The sequence below is a fragment of the Rhinopithecus bieti genome, unplaced genomic scaffold (genome assembly GCF_001698545.2).
Source record: "Rhinopithecus bieti isolate Rb0 unplaced genomic scaffold, ASM169854v2 scaffold_42772, whole genome shotgun sequence".
Taxonomy (NCBI): domain Eukaryota; kingdom Metazoa; phylum Chordata; class Mammalia; order Primates; family Cercopithecidae; genus Rhinopithecus; species Rhinopithecus bieti.
In genome coordinates this window covers 1,876,715-1,895,102 of record NW_016818842.1, presented here as the reverse complement: position 1 = coordinate 1,895,102, position 18,388 = coordinate 1,876,715, and the positions used below count along the sequence as shown (strand labels likewise).

The 18,388-nt window shown below is 52.1% G+C and overlaps 1 protein-coding gene across 1 annotated transcript in view; it reads left to right on the top strand.

Annotated features, from left to right (window-relative positions):
* The first annotated feature begins 51 nt into the window (after positions 1–51).
* SRRM3 (serine/arginine repetitive matrix 3) overlaps positions 52–18,388 on the top strand; it is an 87,080-nt gene continuing 68,743 nt past the window's right edge. The window contains exon 1 of the mRNA XM_017857593.1: positions 52–235. The gene's annotated coding sequence lies outside the window, so the exon portion shown is untranslated. The remainder of the gene's footprint in view (positions 236–18,388) is intronic.

Here is an 18,388-nt window from a genome sequence, read left to right as displayed (position 1 = left end):
GGCGCGGGGCCAGGCCGCTCTGGCCGGCGGGCGGGCAGGGAGGCGCCTCAGTGGCTGTGCGCTGTCCAGCATTTCAGCAAGCGGCGGCGGCTCCCGCGGGGAGGCGGAGGGTGCGGGGCCGCGGGGGCCGCGGAGCTGTCCTGCCCAACCCAGCCCAGGCGAGGCGGCAGCCCAGACCAGCGGGTCCCGAGGGCCTGGCCCCAGCGCCCGGCAGATCGCGGCGGTCAGCGGGGAGGTGAGAGCGCCTGTGGGGCGGGGGCATCTCCCAGAGGGGCTGGGGCTGGGTGGAAGCTCGGGCCTCCCCAGTACCCCCGTGGTCTGCAGGCTCCCCGGAGCAGAGGGGCAGTGTGGGGGGACGGCGAGGGTGTCTGTCCGGGGTGCCAGGCGCCCGGGGAACAGAGATGAGGGACGTTCATTTCACTGAGAGGGATGGAGACAGTGGGGACTCTTTGGGGTCATGGGCAGGACTCCTCTGGACATAAATGACCATGGCCTGGTCCATGAGGGTGCCAGATAGGCCCCCCAACTGCAGTCCCACTGAGGAGAAGGACTTGCTCCCCAGGGAAGGGAGGACCGATGCAAGGACCCCATGGAGATGCTGGTCACTGGCCCGGGTGGAGGGAGCAGGCCCCCACCTGGATGCTGGGCCTCTGTCCGGCAGGAGGTGCTGGCCCAGGGGACAGCCTGGCCCCTTTCCCGGCTGCCCAAATGCCCCTAGGGAGGCAGGAGCTGGCAAGGAGAACTGGGTCTCACAGGATGGCATTTACTCTTGCACTGGGAAGAGGATGGAGGACACAGAAGAGAAAATAGCTACTAGGAATTTGGGAGGGGGTTCTCTGTGCACACACCCCTCCCCACAGATGCCCAGAGAGAGTTTCTAGGGCCCAGAGTTAGCCCTGCCCCAGAGTGAATTCCTGGTAAAGAGGAGAGCTGAGAAAAGACGCAACCTCTGCCTTGCCTCCGCCTCCCCCTCCCTTCCAGGGCTCCTGCCTGGACAGTGTTGAAGCCTCCTGCAGTTCCTACTCCTGACAGCAGATCCATTGTGGGGAGAGACTTAGGGGGAGGAAGGGAAGGTTGTACCAAGGTCTGACCTGGTACTTCAATGCCTGTGCCCTATCCCAGCCACAACTTCTTGCTGCCCTAAGACCTCACTCACCCTAGCATCAGGGGGCTTGGGCTGGTCTTTTGTCCCATGGCAAGAGAAATAGCAGGTACTGGGCTTTGATGGAGAGATGTGCACAAGTTCCTCTGTCCGGGGGGCATCTTAAGGTCATGGCCTCGGTTTGTTCCAGCTTCTTCCTCAGCCAAAAATAGGACCCAGCTGGCTAGGAAATTGTTCCCACACAACACTAGCTTTCTGGTTCCTTAACTTTATGCCCCATCCCACTCTCCTGTGGGGTGGAGGAGGTATTCTTGAAGAGTGACTGAAGAGTCAACTGGGTTTTAAGAGGTAGGGGTATGTGGGTTGGGAGTCATGGACTCCGATGTCAGAAAGACATGGAATCAAATCTAGGTTATGTGACCTCAGGTAAGTCATTGACCTTTCTGAATCTGTTTTCAATCTATAAGACAGGTGTAGTGTTAACAATGTCTACTTTGCTGTTGAAAGAAATCATCTGGATAAGGGGATGGGAGACGACTTTTATGGTATAAAATGCTGGGTGAGTGTTAGTAAATAGGAGACAAGTAAGAATTTCTTAAAGAAGAGCTGGATAAATGTGGAAGAGTGTTCCGTGATATTTGAAGCACATTTTTCTGTTCCCGGAGGAGATGAACAGTGGTTGAGAGCCTCATACCAAGCTCCATGCTGGGCACAATGCAACGGTTGACTCAGCTAATCCTCACGGAAGCTTCACAAGGAAGGCATCATTGTCCCTATTTCATAGCTGAGAAATGAGGCTTGAGTGACTTTCCCAAGGTCATGAAGCCACTTGTGCTGTCCTCCTGGAGGCGGGAGAGTTACTGATGACCTGTCCCATCCTCTGTTTATCAAGGCCCAGTTCAATGACAGCATCTTGATTTATGATGCCAGCTTTACAGGTGGGGAGGCTGAGTGAGATGGGTGAGGGCATACAGTGTAGTTAGGAGGTGACTCCTGCAAGGTCACTGGGACACTTGGAGGTAGAATGTGACTTGAACTGGACAGCGGGGTGCCTCCACCCCTGTCACACCTACCAAAGAGGGGGTCTGGGTCTGACAGTCCCATCTGCTCACTTCTGCACCCGCTTTGCACCTCCTCTGCCTCCCAACCTCTTGCTGACCTCTGCAAGCCAGTGACTGCCCCTTCCTTTCTTAGTGGTTCACCCTCACCTCCTGAGATTGTCCATGGCCAGGAGCAGCTACTAGTGCCCCTGGGGTCAGCCTCCCTTCCTGACTTTTCTCCCTCCTCTGCCCACATTTTATTGTCTCCCAGGGACAAAATCATAGCTCTTCCTATCTCAGAAGCCTGTCAGGGGCACCGACGGGGAGGTTAGAGGAGCCCAGCCCCTCTTTCTTCACTCCTACACGTACACTGAGCCTCTGCCCGTCGTCCTGTAACTTCATATACATGATCTCATCTCATCCTCACATAACCTGGAGCCAAAGGTGCTGCTGTCTGCCTTTCACACAGGAGCAAAACAAGGCCTGAAGGTGTGATGGGACTTTCCCAAGGTCACAGAGCAAGGTCTTGATGCAACCCAAACCCACTGCCTCAGGACCCCAAGGTGACTTCCACAACACCACTCTGCCCCCAGTTCTCCAGGCTCCCCAGGGCGAGAATCAATCCAGGCACTGTAGGCCAGTGAGTGTTGGAGGGGTGGGTGGCATGTGGTGAAGGCAACTGAAAGACTCTTGAACAGGAGTCCAAGGACCTTCTTTCTGTCCCTATCTCTGATCCTGGCTCCCTGTATGACCTTGAATGTGTCCCTTCCCATCTCTTGGCTTCAGTGTCCGCAACACTAAAATGATGGGGTTGAACACCAGGTGCAGTGGCTCACACCTGTAATCCTAACACTTTGGGAGGCCAAGGCAGGAGGATCCCTTGAGGCCAGGAGTTCAAGACCAGCCTGGGCAACATAGCAAGACCCCATCTCTACAAAAAATTATAAAAAGAAAGCTGCTCTCCTCTGAACATCACTTCTCCCAGCTCCTTTCTGCTCACTCAGCCTCCTGCCCCTCAGTGAGTCCCTGCTCCTGATCCCCTCTCCCCTCATGGAACCCTCCCCCATCTCTCATCACCCCCCCGCCCAACTCCTTCACTGAGCCAAGGTGTTGAACTGAGTAGAAACTTTGCCTCCATTTCTTGCAGTCCCTTCCACTCAGCCTGGACTCATTTCCACACTGACCCAGTCCCTCAGTAGGGCTTGACTCCTCTCTCTCTCTCTCTCTCTCTTGTTTGTTTGTTTTCTTTTGAGACAGAGTCTCACTCTGTCACCCAGGCTGGAATGCAGTGGCACAATCTCAGCTCACTCAACCACTGCCTCCTGGGTTCAAATGATTCTCCTGCCTCAGCCTCCCAAGTAGCTGGGACTACAGGTGTGCGCCACGACGCCCAGCTAATTTTTGTAGTTTTAGTAGAGATGGGGTTTTGTGATGTTGGCCAAGCTGCTCTCAAACTCCTGACCTCAGATGATCCTCCTGCCTCAGCCTCCCAAAGTGTTAGGATTACAGGCGTGAGCCACTGCGCCCAGCCATGCCTCCTGTCTTTACAACACCAGCTGCAAACTCTCCTATTTTCCCCACAATTCCATGAATAAGCCTCAATCACCTCACCTCTGTTGCTTCCCTAGTCCCATGCCTGTGGTTCTTGGGGGCCTCATGGGCTCTGGTGAACAACCCTGGGAGGTGTGTGAAAGACATCTTCGGTGTCCCTGCAGCTCACCTCAAATTCTCAGCCAGAAAGGACTCTAATCTTGGTTCAACCAAAGAGTCCTGGGAGCTGTAGGTGGGCCACTGGGCCTGTCTAAGCCCTATTTTCCCCCCCTTTAATGAAGACCCAAGACTGTAGATGGCTTGGGATAGGTGAATTTGAAATCTCAGCTCCAATAAATCAAAGCTTGAAACACTGGAGGTGACTTCAACCTCTAATGATGGAACCGCAGGCTTCCTGACATACAGATTTATAGGGCAGAGAGATGTTTAAACCTTTGGACTGACAGGGCCTTCATGTGTGGGAGGTCATCTGGTCAAAACCCATTTTTTAAAAATTTTTTGAGAGAGGGGCTCAATCTGTTGCCCAGGCTGTAGTGCAGTGGCACAGTCACAGCTCACTGCAGCCTCGACCTGCTGGGGTCTAGTGATCCTCCCTCCTCAGCCTCCCGAATAGCGAGGACTACAGGCACGTACAACCACACCCAGCAATTATTATTATGTCTTTTAGAGATGGGGTCTCACTATGTTGCTTTGGCTTCCAAAAGTGCTAGAATTAGAGGCATGAGCCACCACACCCATCCAAGAACAGCTTTTGAAGAATGGAGAAGAATCAGATGAGGGGAAGGGAAGGCGTTTGGGGGGGCAGAGGGGGGGGAGTGTGTTCAGAGAGGAGAAAGGGATTGGAGAGAGACAGAGAGAGAGAGAGAAAGAAAGAGAGAAAGAGAGAGAGAGCAGGAGGAGCGGGATGCCCAGGAGAACAGAGGGGATTATGACAGGGAAGGGCTTGTTACCGACAATTACAGACCCTGCCTCGCCCAGCCTAGGCCTTCACTGTGGCTTAGCACCTGCTGATACCTCTGGCGTGCTGCCCCTCTACCCTCTTCTGGGTCATGAGCGCAGGAAGGCGACATCCCCATCCCAGAGGCTCAGCCCTTTTGGCCCCGTGCCATCTAGAATAGGGCTCTCAGAGGGCCTGGGTGGGTTAGCCAGGTTCAGGCTGCCTCACTGACTGTTAGCCTAGAAGACAGGCCCCTGGGGCCATGTGTACCTTGGCTCCAGAGCAGTCCTCGCCCTCCAAGGACTCCTCCAGAGCCTAAAGCCTCTGGCCTGTCCTTCTGCAGCGCCGCTTCCTCGGCAGCCAGCCTGGCCTGAGCCTCCTGCCGCCCCCGCCCTGGCCTCCTGCCCACTGCAGAGGCTGCTGTGCCAGCGGAAGCTGACGGACGGTGCCACAGCTCCCTTAGCATCCTGCCAGGGCCTCTGAGGGCTGTGAGGAGACCTGGCCCAGTTACCTGGACCCCAGGGTCCAGGGGTCTTCCTCAGCTGAGCCCCCTCCTAGTCCAGCACTCCCTCCTCACCACCATTTCCCAGGACTTCCCAGGACAGAGACAGGTAAAAGCAAGTTGTACTGAATTGTTTTGATTCTAAGAATGGCATATCTTCAGCCTAGGCAACATAGCAAGACCTTGGCTCACTAAAATAAAATAAAATAAAAAATTAGCCATGTGTTTTGGCCCATGCCTGTAGTCCCAGCTACTTGGGAGGCTGAGGTGGGAGGACTGCTTGAGTCTAGGAGTTCAAGGCTATAGTGAACTATGATTGCACAACTACACTCCAGCCTGGGCAACAGAGTGGGACTCCATCTCAAAAGAAGAAAACACACAAACACACACACACACAAAAACACAGAGAGAGAGAGAGAGAGAGAGAGAGAGAGAGAGAATGACATATCTTCATTGTACAAGTCTTGGGAAATACAGAAACCAAGGAGAAAATAGAAATTATCAGAAGTCCCACCACCCAGAGACAACCACTTTGAATACGGTATGGTATTTCCTTGCAGGCTTTTTTCCATGTGTCCATAGGTACATAGGGTTAAATAATCAGGAACATGCTGCAGAAGAGAGTCTGTTGCTGTTTTTACTCTATCATGAGCATTCTCTGGTGTCTTTAAAGACTCTTTAGGGCCAGGTTTAGTGGCTCACCCTTGTAATCCCAGCACTTTGGGAAGCCAAGGCAGGAGGATCGCTTGAGCCCAGCAGTTTGAGACCAGCCTGGGAAACATAGTGAAACCCCATCTCTACCTAAATACATAAATAAATAAATAAAAATTAGCCAGGCTTGATGGTGCACGCATGTAGTCCCAGCTACTCAGGAGGCTGAGGTAGGAGGATTGCCGAAGCCCAGGAGTTCAAGGCTGCAGTGAGCTGAGATCGCTCCACTGCACTCCAGCCTGGGCGACAGAGCGGGACTCTGTCTCAATAAAGAAATAAATAAATATTCTTCCAAAACCATATTTTTAATAGTCTTATAAAGGTTGGGCATGGGTGGAGCTGAGAGCTGCAGAGAGAGTCTCTCCCCTGCTCTGCCCCTGTCTTGCCCGTCTTGGGTGGGCACAGCTTTGGGGTCTGCGTGTGTGAATTTCCCCTGGTGAAAATAACTTTATGGCCTGGGATAGGTCAGACAGAAAGTAAGGCACGCCCCTCTGCCAGGGATTGAGGTGAGAATTTACCAGAACTGCTAGGGAAGGAGGACATGAGAGTATCATACATCCCTGGCAGGGTGGGCTTAGGGGGCGGCGAGGGCTTGGATCCAACAAGACCCCAGAAGAAAGCACCCAGAACTGGAATCAGGTGGCTCCCAATCTCCTGGACCCTGATTTCGCTGGCCTCCAACCTCCACCCTTTTTCTCTTCTGTAAAATGGACATAATGATACTTGCCTCCAGGTGATACTAGAAATGACTCAGGTCCTGGGTTTGAAAACACCCTGGGACCAGGCGTGGTGGCTCATGCCTGTAATACCAGAACTTTGGGAGACCAAGGTGGGAGGATCACTTGAGCCCAGGAGCTGATGACCAATCTGGGCAACATAATAAGACCCCATCTCTACAAAAAAAAGAAAGAAAAAGGAAAAATTAAGCCAGGCATGGTGGCTCACGCCTGTAATCCCAGCACTTTGGGAGGCCGAGGTGGGCAGATCACTTGAGGCCAGGAGTTCGAGACCAGCCTGGCCACCATGGCGAAATCCCATCTCTACTAAAAATGCAAAAATTAGCCAGGCCTGGTGGGCAGGTGCCTGTAATCCCAGCTACTCAGGAGGTTGAGGCACGAGAATCACTTGAACCTGGGAAGTGGAAATTGCAGTGAGCCAAGATCACGCCACTGCACTCCATCCTGGGTGCACAGTAAGAAGACCCTGTTGAAAGAAAGCAAGAAGGAAAGAAAGGAAAGGAAGGAAGGAAGGAAGGAAGGAAGGAAGGAAGGAAGGAAGGAAGGAAGGAAGGAAGGGGAGAGAAAAAGAAAAAATTAGCCAGGCATGGTGGTGTGCACCTGTAGACCCGGCTACTCAGGAGGCTGAGGCAGGAGGATCACTTGAGCCCGGAAAGTCAAGGCTGCAACGAGCTATGATTGCACCACTACACTCCAGCCTGAGTGACAGAGCAAGATCCTGTCTCCAAAAAAGCACCTCAGGAAGGGTAAAATCCAGTGCACTTCTGCTAGGTTAAGGTCACCCTTTGAGTGGGTGAGACTATACAATTGACATTTACTGAGAGCCTCCTGTTTTCTGGGCACAGCATGAGGCCCAAGGACACAGAGGTGAATCAGACTCTGCCTCTGATCTTGAGGAACTTCTGGATCGGTGGAAAGGAAGGCAGTCATGAAAACTGATGATCACTGAGGTTCTGCTAGAACTAAGTCGTCCAAAGTGATATGGAGAGTCAGAGGAGGCTTCTGGGAGAAGGGACATTTCAGTTGGGCCTCAAAGAATGACAGGGGAAGTGCCAGAGAGGGCAGAGGATTGGCACTCCAGAGAGCATCATGGGCAATGGCACAGAGGTATGAAACCTCCTGGCTGGATTCAGGGGATAGAGAGTTACCTAATGTGGCCATAGGACAGGACAGAGGGCGGGTTGATAATAGAAGGCAGCCCAATGGGAGTGGTTGGCTTTAAAGAGTTGGAATTTTTTTGTTTGTTTGTGTTTGTTTTTATTTGTTTGTTTGTTTGTTTTTGAGACAGGGTCTCACCATCAGCTAGGCTGGAGTGCAATGGTGAGATCATAGCTCACTGCAGCCTCCAACTCCTGGGCTCAAGATATTCTCTTGCCTCAGTCTTCTAAGTGGCTGGGATGACATGCATGTGCCACCACACCCAACTAATTTTTTAATGTTTTTGTAGAGACGAGGTCTCCCTGTGTTGCTCAGGCTGGTCTCAAATGCCTGGGCCCAAGCGATCCTCCCATCTCAGCCTCTCAAAGTGCTGGGATTACAGGCATAAGCCGCTGCACCCAGTCAAGACCTGGAAATGTATTCAGAAAGGAATGACAACCATAAGCTCTGGAGCAATGCCATAAAATGCTCAGTTTTGTGCTTCAGGAAGCCCCCTCTGGCTGCAATGGGGTAGGAGGCAGAGAGGGAGAGAAAGAGACTGAGAGCAGAGAGATCAGGGAGGTGTCTGTCTGCCTATTTATCAGGAGGTGACGGTACCACTGAAATGAGGTATAGGATACCAGAGACGTGCCTCTGGGAGCTGGGCAACCTGCCCCCTACACCCATCTCCAGCTGTGGCACAGCCCTTGTTATCAGACAGAGTGCCCCAGGTCAGAGGAGTGGGCTTTAAGACTGGCAGAACCTCCAAACCACCCCTTCTCCCATCAGGGCCCCAGAGGGGGGTTCTGGGGAGGCGGGAAAGCTGGCACATTCAGGGGGTCCTTCCTGGGGGAAGCCCTGTCTTCCCTCTTTGTCAGGCCCTATCTGACACATTTGTCTTGGTCCTTGCGACCCATCCATCATTCTCCCCAGAACACCTCTCTCTTCCCCGCCTCTCAAACGCTCTCTTCTTCTCTCTCCTGCTCTTCAGACATCAGAAAGCAGAGATGGTCACTCATTCACTCATTCATTCATCACACAGCAGCAGCTCCTCCCCACTTAAAAGCTGCATGAACACATTGTCATCTCCAAGCCCTGTGCTAGGTACTAGGTAATGGGAGGAGGAGCAGGAGCTGGGCAAGCGGCTTGCACCTGTGGTCCCAGATACTTGGGAGGCTGGGACACGAGGATTGCTTGAATCCGGGGGTTTGAGGCGGTAGTGCACTATGGTCACATCTATAAATAGCCCCTACACTCCACCCTGGGCAACATAGTGAGATCCCATCTCTAAAAAAAATGGGAGGAACAGGACAGTCCTTGAGCCCCAGCAGCCCTGGAGAATTATTATTATTATTTTTTTTTTTTGAGATGGAGTCTCGCTCTGTCACCCAGGCTGGAGTGCAGTGGCTCGATCTCGACTCACTGCGGCCTCCACTTCCCAGGTTCAAGCGATTCTCCTGCCTCAGTCTCCCGAGTAGCTGGGACTACAGGCTCCTGCCACTATGCCCGGCTAATGTTTTTTCTTTTTTTTTTTTTTGTATTTTTGGTAGAGATGGGGTTTCAACATATTGGGCAGGCTGGTCTCAAACTCCTGACCTTGTAATCTGCCCACTTCAGCCTCCCAAAGTGCTGGGATTACAGGCATGAGCCACCGTGCCCAGCCAAGAATGTTTTTTAGATGGACTAGGGGTTATGTAGCAGCATTCCAAGGGCTACCGGGACACCAGTGTGGGGAAGGACTGCCTGACCTGGTTGACTTTGGTTAACTTTTGAGCTGGCCTCACAGATGGAGCTCATAGAATAAACGCAGGTTTGCCAGGCGGAGGCACAAGGAGACAGGGTGTTTTTGGCAGGAGCAGAGAGGAGGAGGTAAGAGCACCAGGAGCTTGGGGAACAGCATGGCTGGAGTGCCAAGGTCTGGGCGGAGGAGCAAAATCCCGGGCTGGAGACAGGGGCCTCACTGTAGGGGGTGGGGGGTCTTAGTGCCAGGCGAGGCAGCCTAGCCTTTTTTCCATGGACAGCAGATAATGCCAGGAATGTTCCCAGTAGGTAAGTGCACGGCCAGAGCTGTTCCAGGAAGGTCACCCTGAAAAGCGGGTGTGATTCGTACAGATGGAGACAACAGGGGGCCTGCGGTGTGTTTTCAGGACATGGGTCATACGGCCTGGGACCTTTCCTCTCCTCTCCGTGGCTCAGCCCAACCTGGACACCCAGAACAACTGCAGCCATGGTCCCTAGGTGCAGAGGTATCTGCCCCAGTATTTCTAGAACAGTCCATGAAAAGCAGATTCCCAGGACCCACCCAAAACAACTGATTCCAAATCTGAGTGTGGGGTCTAGGAGTCTGAATTGTATTATTATTATTATTGCTATTACTATTGCTATTATTGTTATTAGAGACTGGGTCTCACTCTCTTGTCCAGGCTGGAGTGCAGTGGCGCAGTCATGGTTCACCGCAGCTTCCAACTCCTAGGCTCAAGCAACGCTCCTGCCTTAGCTTCCTGAGTAGCTGGCACTACAGGCATATGTCACCATGCCCAGATAATTTTTTTAATGTTTTTTGTAGAGACAGAGTCTCTACAAAACACAGCCTGTTGCCCAGGCTGGTCTTGAACTCCTGACCTCAAGTGATCCTCCCACCTCGACCTCCCAAAGTGCTGGGATTACAAGTGTGAGCCACTGCACCCAGCTGAGGTCTGCATTTTTTTTTTTTTTTTTTTTTTTTTTTTTTTTTTTTTTTTGAGACAGGGTCTCACTGTGTTACTCAGGTTGGAGTGCAGTGGTACAATTACGGCTCACTGGAGTCTTGACCTCCCCCAGCTCAGATGATCTTCCCAAGTAGTTGAGACCACAGGTGCATGCCACCACACCTGGCTAATTTTGCTAATTTTGTATTTTTTTAAAGACAGGGTTTTGCTGTGTTGCCCAGGCTGGTCTTGAACTCCTGGCCTCAGGTGATCCTCCCACCTCGGCCTCCCAAAGTGCTGGGATTACAGGCATGAGTCACTGCACTCAGCAAGGTCTGCTCTTTCCTCCCTCCCTCCCTCCCTCCCTCCCTTCCTTCCTTCCTTCCTTCCTTCCTTCCTTCCTTCCTTCCTTCCTTCCTTCTCTCTCTCTCTCTTTCTTTCTCCTTCCTTCCTTCCTTCCTTCTCTCTCTCTCTCTTTCTTTCTCCTTCCTTCCTTCCTTCCTTCCTTCCTTCTTTCTTTCTTTCTTTTTTCTTTTCTTTCTTTCTTTTTTAGATGGAGTCTTGCTCTGTTGCCCAGGCTGGAGTGCAGTGGTGCGATCTTGGCTCACTGCAACCTCTGCCTTCCAGGTTCAAGCGATTCTCTTGCCTCTGCCTCCCAAGTAGCTGGGATTACAGACGTGCACCACTATGTCCAGCTAATTTTTTTCTTTTTAGTAGAGATGGGATTTCGCCATATTGGCCAGGTTGGTCTCGAACTCCTAGCCTTAAGTGATCCTCCCACCTTGGCCTCCCAAAGTGCAGGGATTACAGGCATGAGCTGCTGCGCCCGGCCAAGGTCTGCATTTTTTAAAGCTCCAACGTGACTGTACAAACTAGAGTTGAGAACCGGTGCCTCATCACTTTGCACATGTGGTTCCCTTCGCCTGCAATGCCCTTCCTCCCTCTTCCTCTACCTCCCTGAGCTTCAGGCTCACTCAGACATCTTCTGCGTGATGCCCTGTTCCAATCTGGGTGTCCTCAAGGGCCCAGTGCTGCTTCTTCCCTGGTTCAATTTACACCGCTTTTTTTTTTTTTTTTCCAAGACGGAGTCTCACTCTGTCGCCCAGGCTGGAGTGCAATGGCGAGATCTCAGCTCACTACAACCTCCACCTCCCAGGTTCAAGTGATTCTCCTGCCTTAGCCTCCCTAGTAGCTGGGATTACAGGGGACCGCCACCACACCCAGCTAATTTTTTGTATTTTTAGTAGAGACGGGGTTTCACTATGTTGGCCAGGCTGGTCTCGAACTCCTGACCTCAGGCAATCCACCAGCCTCGGCCTCCCACAGTGCTGGGATTACAAGCGTGAGCCACGGTGCCTGGCTTTACACCCCATTCAGACTGGTGGTTTACCTTTCCAACTCATTTGGTATTTTCTGTGTGCCAGCGCTGCTGCATGTATTAATTTATTTAGTCCTCACAACATCCAATGAAGTAGGTAGGTCCTAGTTGGGGAAATGGAGGCACAGAGAGGTAAATACCATCACTCAGCTAAGAAGTGGTGGCCGGGCCCGGTGGCTCAAGCCTGTAATCCCAGCACTTTGGGAGGCCGAGACGGGTGGATCACGAGGTCAGAAGATCGACACCATCCTGGCGAACACGGTGAAACCCCGTCTCTACTAAAAAATACAAAAAAACTGCCCTAGGCCGAGACGGGCGGATCACGAACGAGGTCAGGAGATCGAGACCATCCTGGCTAACACTGTGAAACCCGTCTCTAGTTAAAAAAAAAAAAAAAAAAAAAAAAAAAAAAAACTAGCCGGGGAGGTGGCGGGCGCCTGTTAGTCCCAGCTAACTGGGGAAGCTGAGGAGGAAATGGCGTGAACCCGGGAGGCGGAGCTTCGCAGTGACCTGAGATCCGGCCACTGCATCCGCCGGGCAACAGAGTGAGACTCCGTCTCAACAACAACAACAAAAAACAGCCAGGCGAGGTGGCAGTCGCCTGTAGTCCCAGTACTCTGGAGGCTGAGGGCAGGAGAATGGCGTACCCGGAGGCGGAGCTTGCAGTGAGCCGAGATTGTGCCACTGCACTCCAGCCTGGGCAACAGAGCGAAACTCCGTCTCAAAAAAAAAAAAAGAAAAAAAAAGTGGCCCGGGCGCGGTGGGCTCCAAGCCTGTAATCCCCAGCACTTTGGGGAGGCCGAGACGGGAGTATGGATCACGAGGTCAGGAGATCGAGACCATCCTGACTAAGATGGTGAAACCCCGTCTCTAACTAAAAATACAAAAACTAGCCGGGCGACCTGGCGGGCGCCTGTATCCCAGCTACTCGGGAGGGCTGAGGCAGGAGAATTGGCGTGAACCCGGGAGGCGGAGCTTGCAGTGAGTTGAGATCCGGCCACTGCACTCAGCCTGGGCGACAGAGGCGAGACTCCCGTCTCAAAAAAAAAAAAAAAAAAAAAGTGGTTGATGCGCAAAGGTTGCACCAAGGTACTGTGAGGCCCCACAGTGGCTGTTCTTTAAGGGCAGGGACCTCGCGGGATTCATTGTTGCAGGTTGTCAGTGCAAGCAGGGGGCCTGGCATCTAGGAAGTACTCAGTTTCCTCATCTGTAGGATGGGTTGAAGGATGGGAATTTTCTCTCAGGGCTTCTCTGTAACTTGGGGACAAAAAAAGGGGTTATGAGTTCTAAGGCGCTTGGTGTGGATGGGAAGCGGTGGCAGAGGCTCCCCTCTGGGTTTTTGGTTGTTTTTGTTGTTGTTGTTGTTGTTGTTTTCAACAGGGTTTTGCTCTGTCACCCAGGCTGCAATGCAGTGGCACAATCATAGCTCACTGCAGCCTCGAACTCCCAGGCTTCAGCGATCCTCCTGCCTCAGCCTCCCAAGTAGCTGGGACTACAGGTGCATGTCACCATGCCTTTCTAATTTTTTTTTTTTTTAATTTTTAGCAGAGATGGGGTCTCACCATGTAGCCCAGGCTGGGCTTGAACTCCTGGACTAAGTGATCCTTCCGCCTCAGCCTCCCACAATGTTGCGATTGCAGACGTGAGCCACCGTGCCCAGCCCTCTCTGGGATTTTAGGGTGGAACAGTTTCCCAGACAGGAGGCCTTTTCCCTCCTCCACCATGCTGTGGCTCACCCTATCCCACAGAAATCAGCCCCTTTGAGCCTGGCCTGGGGTTGGGTACTCTGATGGAGATTCTCGGATGATAGGAGAATGGAGACTTGGAGAGGCCATTGCTGCACCGGGAGCTCCCACTCCCACTCTGACCTTAAGGGACTCACCTGTTCCCAGAGCAAGGAGGACCTCCCTTCAGCACCCCTGCCATTTCTACCTCCCACCCACCATCCCTCAGGAGCTGTGGGTTATTGTCAACGATGTTGTAAATTAGCTGCTTAATTAACTATTTAGGCTAATCAGATTAATTGACATTAATTGGTTACCATTTGTCAAGGACCTTGAAAAGCCGTTCTTCTCAGAGTTGAAGTGTGTGACTGGCGCCGTGCAGGGGAGTCGGGGAGGAGCTGTCACCGTGCTAACAGCTGGGAGTGTGCAGGTGGAAGGCAGTGGCAGTTCCAAGGCCACCAGGACCACTGCTCAGGGACTGTGCACCTCCTGGCACCTCTCAGGGAGCCCTAACTTCTGAGTTCTGGCCCCTCACACCTTGGGAAACAAGTTGTTTAAGGAAAGGTTTGGCAGGGACCAGGGGAAGACTGAGAAACTTTCCTTTTCGTAAAAAATAATAATAATAATAATAATAATAATAGAGATGGGGGTCTTGCTATGTTGCCCAGGCTGGTCTTGAACTCTTGACCTCAAATGATCCTCTTGCCTCAGCCTCTCAAAGTGCCAGGATGACAGACATGAGCCACTGTGCCCAGCTGGGAGACGTTCCTTCCTCCATCCCCAAGGCCTGTAAAGACCTCAGAGGGAGAGAGACCTCAAAATTCGAAATAAGCCATGAAATAAGTAGGTCACCACAGAACAACTGCTAGGATGACGTGCATATATTCACTCAAAAGAAAAAAAAAAAAAAAACAGGAAAGATGAGCAGTATAGGGTAGATAAAATATGCAGAATATTAAACTGTGATGAAATGATCAGATTTGCATTATTTAGTCAATTACAGCCCCCAAAACCCACAGTACATTTTTATGCCTGTTTTAAAACACAACTCACAGTTTTAAATTATAGCAGTTAAAACAACAAGAAAAAAAAACTACTATGAAATGCATCCTACGTTTTGGGAAGAGAGAGAAAAAAAAAAAGCCAACCCACTGAAACATGGGAGTGTGCATTTGTCTTTAGAGACATTCTCTGAAGATTAAATGGCTCCCGTATTTAGTCCAATACTGGGCTGGGAGTTAGGAGCCCGCATTTTTTTTTTTTTTTTTTTTTTGCTCTGTCGCCCAGGCTGGAGTGCAGTGATGCGATCTGGACTCACTGAAGGCTCCGCCTCCAGGGTTCAGGCCATTCTCCTGCCTCATCCTGCCGAGTAGCTGGGACTACAGGCGCCCGCCACCACGCCCAGCTAATTGTTTGTATTTTTAGTAGAGAAAGGGTTTCACCGTGTTCGCCAGGATGGTCTCCATCTCCTGACCTCGTGATCTGCCCGCCTCTGCCTCCCAAAAGGCGGGGATTACAGGCAAGACACCCCCCCCCTGGCCTTTTTTTTTTTTTTTTTTTTTCAAGGCAGGATCTGGCTCTGTTGCCCAGGATGGAGTGCAGTAGTATAATCATAGCTTACGGCAGCCTCAACCTTCTAGGCCCAAATGATCCTCCCACCTCAGCCTCCTGAGTAGCTGGGACTACAGGCATGCACCACCACACTGGCTAATTTTTTTTTTTTTTTTTGATATTTTTTGTAGAGTCAGGGTCTTGCTATGTTGCCCAGGTTGGTCATTTGTTTGTTTGTTTGTTTGAGACAGAGTTTCTCTCTTGTCGCCAGGCTGGAGTGCAGTGGCATGATCTCAGCTCACTGCAACCTCCGCCTCCCAGGTTCAAGTGATTCTCCTGCCTCAGCTCCTGAGTAACTGGAACAACTAGCCACCATACCTGGTTAATTTTTTGTCTTTTTAGTAGAGACAGGGTTTCACCATGTTGGCCAGGCTGGTCTTGAACTCCTGACCTCAGATGATCCCCCAGCCTCAACCTCCCAAAGTGCTGGGATTACAGGCATGAGCCACCGTGCCTGCCACCAGGCTGGTCTTGAACTCCTGGGTTCAAGCAGTCTTCCCACCTCGGCCTCCCAAAGTGCTGGGATTACAGGTGTGAGCCACCGAACCTGGACAGGGAGTCTGCAGTCTTATCTTGACTTTTCCACTGAGTCCTTGAGGGTGCCTTCCCTTCTCTGAGCCTTGATTTCTTCAATGGCAAGTCCCTGGCCTATCTTCCTGTGAGAGTGCTTACATGGAGCAGAGGAGGGGTGAATTTCCAGTACACTGGAGGCGCATACAAATGTGACAAATGTGAAGGGAGAGAAGAGGTTCATTTTGGTGGGAGGGTCAAGCTCTCAGTATGGACAGGGAAATTGCTTTCTGGGGAGGAGGGGTTCCCGGGTTGGTGACAGAGGTTTCTAGCTTGGGAAGGGATGACATGGAGAGTGAATGTGGGGTCGCTCTCTCTCTCCCCTTTTACTGTCCAATTCTGCAGTCCCTGAGGGGAGGAAGGACCAGGAGAGACCGGAGGCTGTTGCCTAGCAACGAGAGGCGCATCTGGATTGATGGGACAGTCAGCGATTCTCCAGCCCCCAGCCCAGCTCTCTCTTTGATCTCAGTCGGCCCAGCAGAAACCTGAGGGGATGCCCCCCAGGCAGCCAGCTTGATTGGAGCTGAGTCAATAGAGGGAATTTTCCATAATGAGATTGTATGGGCAGTGGAGGCAGCTGCCCTGGCTTCTCCTGTCACCCTCCCCAGCGGGTGGAAGGGGCGGGACTGTCTGTCCAGCACACACCCTTCCTGCTGATAGCTCTGGCCTGGGTAGGGGTAGGGTGGGGGTGCACATTACCATCCAATTTTGATTCTTGTCAGTCTTGCACTGCCAGGGACTCAGAGCCCAGCCCCACCTGTTAGGTTTTGAAGGAAAGGGGAGGGTTATAGAAAGACACACACACATAGCCGGGCACGGTGGCTCAAGCCTGTAATCCCAGCACTTTGGGAGGCTGAGACGGGCGGATCACGAGGTCAGGAGATCGAGACCATCCTGGCTAACATGGTGAAACCCCGTCTCTACTACAAAATACAAAAAAACTAGCCGGGCAAGGTGGCGGGCGCCTGTAGTCCCAGCTACTCCAGAGGCTGAGGCAGGAGAATGGCGTAAACCCGGGAGGCGGAGCCTGCAGTGAGCGAGATCCGGCCACTGTACTCCAGCCTGGGCGACAGCCCCCAGCCCAGCCCAGGAGCCAGGAGTCCAGGACAGCCTGGACTCTGTCCCCCCCAAAAAAGAGAAAGACACACACACAAAAAAAGATGGCGGCTCAAAAGCAAATACAGGGTATTTTTTGTTTGTTTGTTTTGTTTTGGTTTGGTTTGGTTTTTGAGATGAAGTTTTGCTCTTGTCGCCCAGGCTGGAGTGCAATGGCGCAATCTCTGCCCACTGCAACCTCCTTCCCCCAAGTTCAAGCGATTCTCTTGCCTCAACTTCCCAAGTAGCTGGGATCATCGGTGTGTGCCACCACGCCCGGCTAATTTTTGCATTTTTTAGTAGAGACCAGGTTTCCCCTTGTTGGCCAGGCTGTTCTCAAACTGCTGAGCTCAGGTGATCCACCCGCCTCGGCCTCCCGAAGTGCTGGGATTACAGGCGTGAGCCACGGCATCTGGGCGCAAATGCAGGTGTTACATTCAGCATAAAACCTACAGAAGTGGGGGGCCAGCCTAATGTCAGAGCCCACCGCTGCTTACAGGCTGGCACAATTTATAGGTATGGGTGGAAGGGATCTGGGCAATATGGCTTGCCCACCAGGATATTAATAAGATGTCCCAGTGATGAGGCAGTTCTGGCCCTTGTTCTGGCAGAATGTGGTACTCTGCATTTTCTCCCAGCAGAATATGGTGAGAGGCAGGCTGTTTCTTCAGTCGGGCCTTTGTCCACCCTGTGGTCAGGTGGTTAGGTAGGATGTTTCTCACAGCCTGAACCTCCGTAAAATGTTTCACTTCAACTAAGGTCTGCAAAATAGCAGGGAGCTTACAAAAGGGTACAGTTTAGACTAACACCACCCGAGCCCCGCCAGTATCCACGCCCCTGAGACTTGGTCCAGATGAGGGAAACTGAAGCCAGAAAGGAAAGGGGATCTGGTTATACAACTTCTAGCCCATCGTGCCTTCCTCTGCCTAGCTCCCAGGTATGAGCCTGGAGCCGGGGTTGGGATCTGATCCTGGGGGAAGGAGAAGGAGGTGATGAAAACTGGGGAAAGCACACACAGGCTTATCCAATTTCACTACAGGGTCAGTCCTCAGGGCCAGCTTGGGAGGGTCCTCAGAGAGCATGGGCTTCCGACACATGGTTTCTCCATAAAGAGATGTTGAGGGTGGTTCTCTCTCCATATCTCCACCATGGCCTTCTGATTTGCACCCTCCCGGGACACAGAAACCGCCATCTGCCATCAGTGGCAGCTCAGTCGTAAGACTGTTCTTTCTTAGGCTAAGCTGAAACTGTTTGTAGAACATTCCCCCCACCCTCCACCCCACCCCCAATCTCCATTCTTGCTCAGCAGCCCCAGGGAAGCTGTCTGCTCCTGGTGGCAAGGCTTCAGCCTCCCACAAGGCTACTGAGGGCCCTGATAAACAGCAGGAGAACTGAGTAAGGCAAGGATTCTTTTGTTCCTGCAGAATGCAGGGGAGAAGAGACCAAACCACTACTTGCTTATTTCATGTCAGTTCTGGCCTCTACAGATCTGTCTACTAGGTTGAACTGGTCTGGTCTGTCTGTCTTTCTTTCTTTCCTTCCTTCCTTCCTTCCTTCCTTCCTTCCTTCCTTCCTTCCTTCCTTCCTTCTTTTCTTCCTTCTTTTT